Source organism: Conger conger, chromosome 1, assembly GCF_963514075.1.
Source record: "Conger conger chromosome 1, fConCon1.1, whole genome shotgun sequence".
NCBI lineage: Eukaryota > Metazoa > Chordata > Actinopteri > Anguilliformes > Congridae > Conger > Conger conger.
Genome location: NC_083760.1, coordinates 42,929,037 through 42,940,295, shown reverse-complemented (window position 1 = coordinate 42,940,295; position 11,259 = coordinate 42,929,037).

Here is an 11,259-nt window from a genome sequence, read left to right as displayed (position 1 = left end):
TGCAAAAAAATGACTTTTTTTTTGACATCGTCCGATCTGGCTGATATTTTACAAATATGTTCACTGTTGGAGTACAATATGAAATATATACATATCAATCGGGGCGTGGCTAGACAGCGCCCCCTATAATTATTATTCTCTTTTTTTTCAATGAATTTTGCATTTTTGAGGTGCTTGCTATGGATGAAAACTCACGGAATTTTGCACACACATGAGAAGTGTTGGCTGTCAGGATGTATCAGATGCTCAGACCTGGGCGTGGCCGAGGGACTCCACAGCGCCCCCTAATGCTTTGTCTTCTATTGTGGACAGGCACTTTGAGCTATCTTCACCTAATTTGGTGTGCATGTGGGGCTCCTCTGGACAAACACATTTCTCATTCGCATCGAATGAAATATGTGAACAGGAAGTCAGCCATTTTGAATTTTGTGCATTTTACACGTACTACACTTTTAAGTACTCCTCCTAGGGGGTTCATTGCATTCACACGAAATGTGGTCAAATTGGTCTCAGGATAGTCATGATACTAATTCTGAAGGATATTTTTGATATCTCAAACGGTATGGTCATGGCGAGGCGTACAATTTTCATGTCACGCCGCGCCAACAGGAAGTAGCCATAAATTCATGGTCTACATTGTCTGATCTGGCTGATATTTTACAAATATGTTCACTGTTAGAGTGTAATCACATCCATATACCAAGAATAAATCAATGTTATAGCGCCACCATCTGGCAACGGAAGTGAGGTTTTTATCATGTTTGTATGCGTTCCTGCTAGGGTATTCATCACATTCACACCAAATGTAGTCATCATGATCTTAGAATAGTCCTGACCCTAAATGACGAAAGGATTTTTGATATCTCAAACGGTTTGGCAATGGCGAGGCGTATAATACACACGTTACGCCCAAAAACAGGAAGTGGGCTTAATTCCGTTCTACATCATCTGATCGGGCTGATATTTTACAAATATATTCACTTTTGGAGTGCAATCACATCCATATCCACATTCATCTGGGCGTGGCTACACAGCGCCCCCTATGGCTTTTTTCTAATATTGTGGACATATACTTTCACGTAAATGCACCACGTCTGGTAGGCATAAGGGTCTCCTCAAGACACACACATTTCTCATTTGCATCCCTTAAGTTTTCCCTACAGGAAGTGAGCTATTTTGGATTTTGTGTGTTTTTAAGTGTTTTTTCACGTACCAAACTTTGAAATACTCTTCCTAGGGGGTTCATCACATTCACACAAAATGTGGTCAGCATGATATTATAGCCCTGACACACAACTATTAACTGATTTTTAATATCTTGGAATGGTATGGCTATGGTCAGCCTTAAAATTAACTTGAAATGCTGCCCAAACAGTTCATGTTTTAATACAATTATGTATTAAATAATTTCATAAAGGTATTAAATTCTACATTGCCTGATTTTGAGGCTACAACTTTTCACATATGTTCATTGTTGGAGTGTCATCACATCCATTAAGCAATAATAGTTCACTATTTTCGCTGGAGACTCATTATATCCAGTCTTAAAACTTCAACGCAAGTCGCAAATGACTCTCCCATTTCTAATACGCGACTGCCATCTACTGGCAAAAGTTGGTATTGCATATATCTTGCAATGACGTTCAATGTTATTTGGTTTAAAAAAAACCGTGTTGTAGCATTTTAAGGACTCAATACAAAACAGCTGTTCGGAAAGTTAGCTTGAAAATCAAGAAGCCTCATTAAGGAATTCGAGCCGTTTCTATTTGACTTCATTCGGTTGAAGTGAATGCCGTAACCCAATTAAATGTAATTCGCGTCGGAATACACATAATAGCCTACACTGTCAACGTGAAATAAAAATATATAGAGGTTTAAATCGATCCTATATTGGGACATTTGTTATGATGGCTGGTGCAACGGGCATTTTCGGTACCGTTGACCATAATCGAATGCTAGCATTTATATCATTACACTGACCAAGTCCTGTTAAAAAGCACATCACCTTTGTGGAAACAGTGAAGTTGTCTACACAATCTATTCTACTCACAGACTAACTGCGTCGCTGTAACTTCCCCCCATTTCTGATACGGGGATTCCATTTATTGGCAGAAAGTGGAACTTTTATATTTTTCTTCCTTCAAGTGATTTTTCAACGATAGGTTTTTTTTTTTTTTTCTAGCGAGCCAGTAGGCATAACGATGTATGATTTACAGCTGCAGCCTACGTGACAAAATGTATTGACAACACCCAGCCCGACGTTTCTTTGCATCTATTTTCATTTTTGAATAGAATATCTGAAATAAATATTTAAGACATTTAATGACTGTCTTTAACTGGCAGGAGAGTAGCATATATTTAAAAGAGTCAAAAGTCAAAAAGAAACGTTACCGTTTGAGATGGCTGTGGTCGAACTCTGTGTTAACATGAGACCGTTATGTTCAACAAAGGTATGGCATGCAGGTCGTTGCGAGATGACGCGCATTGGCTAACAGCAGCCAGCCTGTCCACTGTCTGTGTGAGTCAAAAAAACAGGTCAGCTACGTTTGTTTACATGAATAGAAGACTTTCAGTTAAATCGCCAGATATGTTAGTTTATTTTGCTTGTCATTAAACACGAATTAAGAGAACATACAATTTCGCTAGGAATTTTTGACTTAATATGAAAATACCGGATTGAGGGCAGAGTCTTGGCATCTCCTTTAGATTTGGCTGAACAAATGCGTTTCAGGCAGCATAATTACCGGTGAAATGGAAAAGAATGATGCTGGCTAACTCGACGTGTAATGCAATATTATCCGACACTTCGGAGAGAAATTATTTAAGCAGGATGAAAGGAAACATACAACTTTTGGCCAATAGATAACGTACGTGTATAAGAGGGCAGTATAGCTTAATGGTTCAGACAGTGGATTAAAACATGCAAGGTCCGCGGTTCCATCCCCGGTGCGGCCACAATAAAGTTGAATAGTTTCTTTACGCCAATGGTTTTATTTTGAGTGCATATTTATAACCGAATGACTTCTCAAGCGTAAATTGTGCCTCCCGCTGTAAAATCTATTGAAATTAATTAATCTCTGCTCTCCATACAGGACTGGAGCATATTATTACACTGTGCAAGCAAGAAGTAATTTTTGTTTCATTCTACATTGTCTGATGTGGCAGAAACTTCACACATGTTCATTTTTGGAGTGTAATCTCATCCATATGAAAGGCTCAATGGCATAGCGCCACCATCTGACTACAGGAAGTGGCTTTAATTTTACTTGACATCTTCCAATTTGGCTGAAAATGGACAAATATGTTAATTATTGGAGTGTAATCAAATCCATGAACCATACACGGCTCAATATTATACCGCCACCATCTGGCAACAGGAAGTGGCTTAAATTTTACGTGACATCTTCCAATTTGGCTGAAAATGTACAAATATGTTAATTATTGGAGTGAAATCAAATCCATAAACCATACACGGCTCAATATTATAGCGCCACCATCTGGCAATAGGAAGTGAGGCTTATATCATTGATGCATTCCAATAGCAGAAGAAACATCTTCATTGATCAAAGGGGAATTCCTGTGCACACTATACGTTGTCCAGGAAGGTGATTATTTCCAAAGTGTGTACATATTGTGAAACATGTCATTGGCACAACTATGCCACCAAGGCGGTTGCGCCCATGGTGCTTGGGCCCGTTCATTGCTGCTTGCAGCTATATTTAGGGCCCAAGCACCGTAGGGTGCGAAGGACCCTATTGTTATTGGAAGGATTATTATTATTATTATTATTATTATTAGGGCCCAAGCACCGTAGGGTGCGAAGGACCCTATTGTTATTGTAAAGATTATTATTATTAGGGCCAAAGCACCGTAGGGTGCGAAGGACCCTATTGTTATTGTAAAGATTATTATTATTATTATTATTATTATTATTATTATTATTATTATTCTTTTTTCTATATGCAAATGGGCCTTTTTGAGGTGCTTGCCATGCATAAAAAGTCTGGGAATTTTGCACACACATCAGAAATGAGGACCTTCAGGATTGATTAGATGCTCAGACCTGGGCGTGGCCGAGAGACTCCACAGCGCCCCCTATCGCATTGTCATCTATTGTGGGCAGGCACTTTGAGCTACCTTCACAAAATTTAGTACGCATATAGCACTCCTCGGACCAAAAACATTTATAATTTGCATCTAATCAAATATACAAACAGGAAGTCAGCAATTTTGGATTTTGTGCGTTTTACATGTACTGCACTTTTAAGTACTCCTCCTAGGGGGTTCATCACATTCACACGACCTGTGGTCAGAATGGTCTCAGGATATTCATGATGCTAAATTGCCAGGATATTTTTGATAGCTCAAACGGGACGGTCCTGGGGAGGCGTAGAATTTTTATGTCACGCCGCGCCAACAGGAAGTGGCCGTAATTTCATGGTCTACATTGTCTGATCTGGCTGATATTTTAGAAATACGTTTACTGTTGGAGTATAATCACATCCATATCCCAAGAACGGGTCAATATTATAGCGCCACCATCTGGCAACAGGAAGTGAGGTCTTTATCATATTTGTATGCCTTCCTGCTAGGGCATTCATCACATTCACACGAAATGTGGTCAGCATGATCTTAGGATAGTCATGACCATAAGCTGTGAAGGGATTTTTGATATCTCAAACGGTATGGAAATGGCGAGTCGTACAGTACACATATTGCGTGCAAAAAAATGACTTTTTTTTCGACATCGTCCGATCTGGCTGATATTTTACAAATATGTTCACTGTTGGAGTACAATATGAAATATATACATATCAATCGGGGCGTGGCTAGACAGCGCCCCCTATAATTATTATTCTCTTTTTTTTCAATGTATTTTGCATTTTTGAGGTGCTTGCCATGGATGAAAACTCACGGAATTTTGCACACACATGAGAATTGTTGGCTTTCAGGATCTATCAGATGCTCAGACCTGGGCGTGGCCGAGGGACTCCACAGCGCCCCCTAATGCTTTGTCTTCTATTGTGGACAGGCACTTTGAGCTACCTTCACCTAATTTGGTATGCATGTGGGCCTCCTCTGGTCAAACACATTTCTCATTCGTATCGAATCAAATATGTGAACAGGAAGTCAGCCATTTAGAATTTTGTGCATTTTACACGTACTACACTTTTAAGTACTCCTCCTAGGGGGTTCATTGCATTCACAGGAAATGTGGTCAAAGTGGTCTCAGGATAGTCATGATACTAATTCCAAAGGATATTTTTGATATCTCAAACGGTATGGTCATGGCGAGGCGTACAATTTTCATGTCACGCCGCGCCAACAGGAAGTAGCCATAAATTCATGGTCTACATTGTCTGATCTGGCTGATATTTTACAAATATGTTCACTGTTAGAGTGTAATCACATCCCTATACCAAGAAGTAGTCAATGTTATAGCGCCACCATCTGGCAACGGAAGTGAGGTTTTTATCATGTTTGTATGCGTTCCTGCTAGGGTATTCATCACATTCACACCAAATGTAGTCATCATGATCTTAGAATAGTCCTGACCCTAAATGACGAAAGGATTTTTGATATCTCAAACGGTTTGGCAATGGCGAGGCGTATAATACACACGTTACACCCAAAAACAGGAAGTGGGCTTAATTCCGTTCTACATCATCTGATCGGGCTGATATTTTACAAATATATTCACTTTTGGAGTGCAATCACATCCATATCCACATTCATCTGGGCGTGGCTACACAGCGCCCCCTATGGCTTTTTTCTAATATTGTGGACACATACTTTCACGTAAATGCACCACGTCTGGTAGACATAAGGGTCTCCTCAAGACACACACATTTCTCATTTGCATCCCTTAACTTTTCCCAACAGGAAGTGAGCTATTTTGGATTTTGTGTGTTTTTAAGTGTTTTTTCACGTACCAAACTTTGAAATACTCTTCCTAGGGGGTTCATCACATTCACACAAAATGTGGTCAGCATGGTATTATAGCCCTGACACACAACTATGAACTGATTTTTAAAATCTTGGAATGGTATGGCTATGGTCAGCCTTAAAATTAACTTGTAATGCTGCCCAAACAGTTCATGTTTTAATACAATTATGTATTAAATAATTTTAAAAAGGTATTCAATTCTACATTGCCTGATTTTGAGGCTAACACTTTTCACATATGTTCATTGTTAGAGTGTCATCACATCCATTAAGCAATAATAGTTCACTATTTTCGCTGGAGACTCATTATATCCAGTCTTAAAACTTCAACGCAAGTCGCAAATGACTCTCCCATTTCTAATACGCGACTGCCATCTACTGGCAAAAGTTGGTATTGTTTCTCAAGTAATTCGTCAATGACAAGTTTTGTTTCTTTTTGCGAGCCAGTAACCATAACGATGTATGAGTAACAGCGGCAGCCTACGTAACAAAATGTACTGACAACACCCAGCCCACAGCAACGTTTTTTCTCATCTACCTTAATTATATGGATTGAATAACTAAAATAAAAGACAGGCTTTTACTGGCAGGAAAGTAGCATATATTTCAAAGATTAACACATATAATGCATATCTTGCAATGACGTTCAATGTTATTTGGTTTTAAAAAAATCGTGTTGTAGCATTTTAAGGACTCAATACAAAACAGCTGTTCGGAAAGTTAGCTTGAAAACCAAGAAGCCTTATTAAGGAATTCGAGCCGTTTCTATTTGACTTCATTCGATTGAAGTGAATGCCGTAACCCAATTAAATGTAATTCGCGTCGGAATACACATAATAGCCTACACTTTCAACGTGAAATAAAAATATATAGAGGTTTAAATCGATCCTATATTGGGACATTTGTTATGATGGCTGGTGCAACGCGCATTTTCGGTACCGTTGACCATAATCGAATGCTAGCATTTATATCATTAGACTGACCAAGTCCTGTTAAAAAGCACATTTTTGGTTCCTTTGTGGAAACAGTGAAGTTGTCTACACAATCTATTCTACTCACAGACTAACTGCGTCGCTGTAACTTCCCCCCATTTCTGATACGGGGATTCCATTTATTGGCAGAAAGTGGAACTTTTATATTTTTCTTCCTTCAAGTGATTTTTCAACGATAGGTTTTTTTTTTTTTTTCTAGCGAGCCAGTAGGCATAACGATGTATGATTTACAGCTGCAGCCTACGTGACAAAATGTATTGACAACACCCAGCCCGACGTTTCTTTGCATCTATTTTCATTTTTGAATAGAATATCTGAAATAAATATTAAAGACATTTAATGACTGTCTTTAACTGGCAGGAGAGTAGCATATATTTAAAAGAGTCAAAAGTGAAAAAGAAACGTTAACGTTTGAGATGGCTCTGGTCGAACTCTGTGTTAACATGAGACCGTTATGTTCAACAAAGGTATGGCATGCAGGTCGTTGCGAGATGACGCGCATTGGCTAACAGCAGCCAGCCTGTCCACTGTCTGTGTGAGTCAAAAAACAGGTCAGCTACGTTTGTTTACATGAATAGAAAACTTTCAGTTAAATCGCCAGATATGTTAATTTATTTTGCTTGTCATTAAACACGAATTAAGAGAACATACAATTTCGCTAGGAATTTTTGACTTAATATGAAAATACCGGATTGAGGGCAGAGACTTGGCATCTCCTTTTGATTTGGCTGAACAAATGCATTTCAGGCAGCATAATTACCGGTGAAATGGAAAAGAATGATGCTGGCTAACTCGACGTTTAATGCAATATTATCCGACACTTCGGAGAGAAATTATTTAACCAGGATAAAAGGAAACATACAACTTTTGGCCAATAGATGGCGTACGTGTATAAGAGGGCAGTATAACTTAATGGTTCAGACAGTGGATTAAGACATGCAAGGTCCGCAGTTCCATCCCCGGTGCGGCCACAATGAAGTTGAATAGTTTCTTTACGCCAATGGTTTTATTTTGAGTGCATATTTATAACCGAATGACTTCTCAAGCGTAAATTGTGCCTCCCGCTGTAAAATCTATTGAAATTAATTCATCTCTGCTCTCCATACAGGACTGGAGCATATTATTACACTGTGCAAGCAAGAAGTCATTTTTGTTTCATTCTACATTGTCTGATGTGGCTGAAACTTCACACATGTTCATTTTTGGAGTGTAATCTCATCCATATACCAAGAAAGGCTCAATGGCATAGCGCCACCATCTGGGAACAGGAAGTGGCTTTAATTTTACTTGACATCTTCCAATTTGGCTGAAAATGTACAAATATGTTAATTATTGGAGTGTAATCAAATCCATGAACCATACACGGCTCAATATTATAGCGCCACCATCTGGCAATAGGAAGTGAGGCTTATATCATTGATGCATTCCAATAGCAGCAGCAACATCTTCATTGATCAAAGGGGAATTCCTGTGCACACTATACGTTGTCCAGGAAGGTGATTATTTCCAAAGTGTGTACATATTGTGAAACATGTCATTGGCGCAACTATGCCACCAAGGCGGTTGCGCCCATGGTGCTTGGGCCCGTTCATTGCTGCTTGCAGCTATATTTAGGGCCCAAGCACCGTAGGGTGCGAAGGACCCTATTGTTATTGGAAGGATTATTATTATTATTATTATTATTATTATTATTATTATTATTATTATTAGGGCCCAAGCACCGTAGGGTGCGAAGGACCCTATTGTTATTGGAAGGATTATTATTATTATTATTATTATTATTATTATTATTCTTTTTCTTCAGGCAAATGGGCTTTTTTGAGAGCCTTGCCATGCGTAAAAAGTCTTGACATTTTGCACACACATCAGAAGTGGTTGCTGTCAGGAGCTCTCAGATGCTCAGACCTGGGCGTGGCCGAGGGACTCCACAGCGCCCCCTATCGCATTGTCTTCTATTGTGGACAGGCACTTTGAGCTACCTTCACCTAATTTGGTGGCCATATAGCGCTCCTCGGTCCAAACACATTTCTTATTCGGATCTAATCAAATATCCAAACAGGAAGTCAGCCATTTTGGATTTTCTGCGTTTTACACGTACTACACTTTTAAGTACTCCTCCTAGGGGGTTCATCGCATTCACACCAACTGTGGTCAGAATGGTCTCAGGATATTCATGATGCTAAATTGCCAGGATATTTTTGATAGCTCAAACGGGACGGTCATGGGGAGGAGTACAATTTTTATGTCACGCCGCGCCAACAGGAAGTGGCCATAATTTCATGGTCTACATTGTCTGATCTGGCTGATATTTTAGAAATTTGTTTATTGTTGGAGTGTAATCACATCCATATCCCAAGAACGGGTCAATGTTATAGCGCCACCATCTGGCAATAGGAAGTGAGGTCTTTAACATATTTGTATGCATTCCTGCTAGGGCATTCAGCACATTCACACCAAATGCGGTCAGCATGATCTTAAGATAGTCCTTACACTAAATTGTGAAGGGATTTTTGATATCTCAAACGGTATAAAAATGGCGAGTCGTACAGTACACATATTGCGTGCAAAAAAATGACTTTTTTTTCGACATCGTCCGATCTGGCTGATATTTTACAAATATGTTCACTGTAGCAGTACAATATCAGATATATACATATCAATCGGGGCGTGGCTAGACAGCGCCCCCTATAATTATTATTCTCTTTTTTTTCAATGTATTTTGCATTTTTGAGGTGCTTGCCATGGATGGAAACTCACAGAATTTTGCACACACATGAGAAGTGTTGGCTGTCAGGATGTATCAGATGCTCAGACCTGGGCGTGGCCAAGGGACTCCACAGCGCCCCCTAATGCTTTGTCTTCTATTGTGGACAGGCACTTTGAGCTACCTTCACCTAATTTGGTATGCATGTGGGGCTCCTCTGGACAAACACATTTCTCATTCGCTTCGAATCAAATATGTAAACAGGAAGTCAGCCATTTTGAATTTTGTGCATTTTACACGTACTACACTTTTAAGTACTCCTCCTAGGGGGTTCATTGTATTCACACGAAATGTGGTCAAACTGGTCTCAGGATAGTCATGATACTAATTCCAAAGGATATTTTTGATATCTCAAACGGTATGGTCATGGCGAGGCGTACAATTTTCATGTCACGCCGCGCCAACAGGAAGTTGCCATAAATTCATGGTCTACATTGTCTGATCTGGCTGATATTTTACAAATATGTTCACTGTTAGAGTGTAATCACATCCAAATACCAACAAGAAATCAATGTTATAGCGCCACCATCTGGCAACGGACGTGAGGTTTTTATCATGTTTGTATGCGTTCCTGCTAAGATATTCATCACATTCACACCAAATGTAGTCATCATGATCTTAGAATAGTCCTGACCGTAATTGATGAAAGGATTTTTGATATCTCAAACGGTTTGGCAATGGCGAGGCGTATAATACACACGTTACGCCCAAAAACAGGAAGTGGGCTTAATTCCGTTCTACATCATCTGATCGGGCTGATATTTTACAAATATATTCACTTTTGGAGTGCAATCACATCCATATCCACATTCATCTGGGCGTGGCTACACAGCGCCCCCTATGGCTTTTTTCTAATATTGTGGACATATACTTTCACGTAAATGCACCACGTCTGGTAGGCATAAGGGTCTCCTCAAGACACACACATTTCTCATTTGCATCCCTTAACTTTTCCCAACAGGAAGTGAGCTATTTTGGATTTTGTGTGTTTTTAAGTGTTTTTTCACGTACCAAACTTTGAAATACTTTTCCTACGGGGTTCATCACATTCACACAAAATGTGGTCAGCATGATATTATAGCCCTGACACACAACTATGAACTGATATTTAATATCTTGGAATGGTATGGCTATGGTCAGCCTTAAAATTAACTTGTAATGCTGCCCAAATAGGAAAATTATATATTAAATAATTTCGAAAAGGTATTAAATTCTACATTGCCTGATTTTGAGGCTACATCTTTTCACATATGTTCATTGTTGGAGTGTCATCACATCCATTAAGCAATAATAGTTTACTATTTTCGCTGGAGACTCATTATCTCCAGTCTTAAAACTTCAACTCAAGTCGCAACTGACTCTCTCATTTCTTATACGCGACTGCCATCTAGTGGCAAAGGTTAGTATTCTTTCTAATTTTCGGTATTGTTTCTCTTTTTCTTGGATAAAGTGATTTCTCAACGACAAGTTTTGTTTCTTTTTGCGAGCCAGTAACCATTACGATGTATGAGTAACAGCGGCAGCCTACATGACAAAATGTACTGAAAACACCCAGCC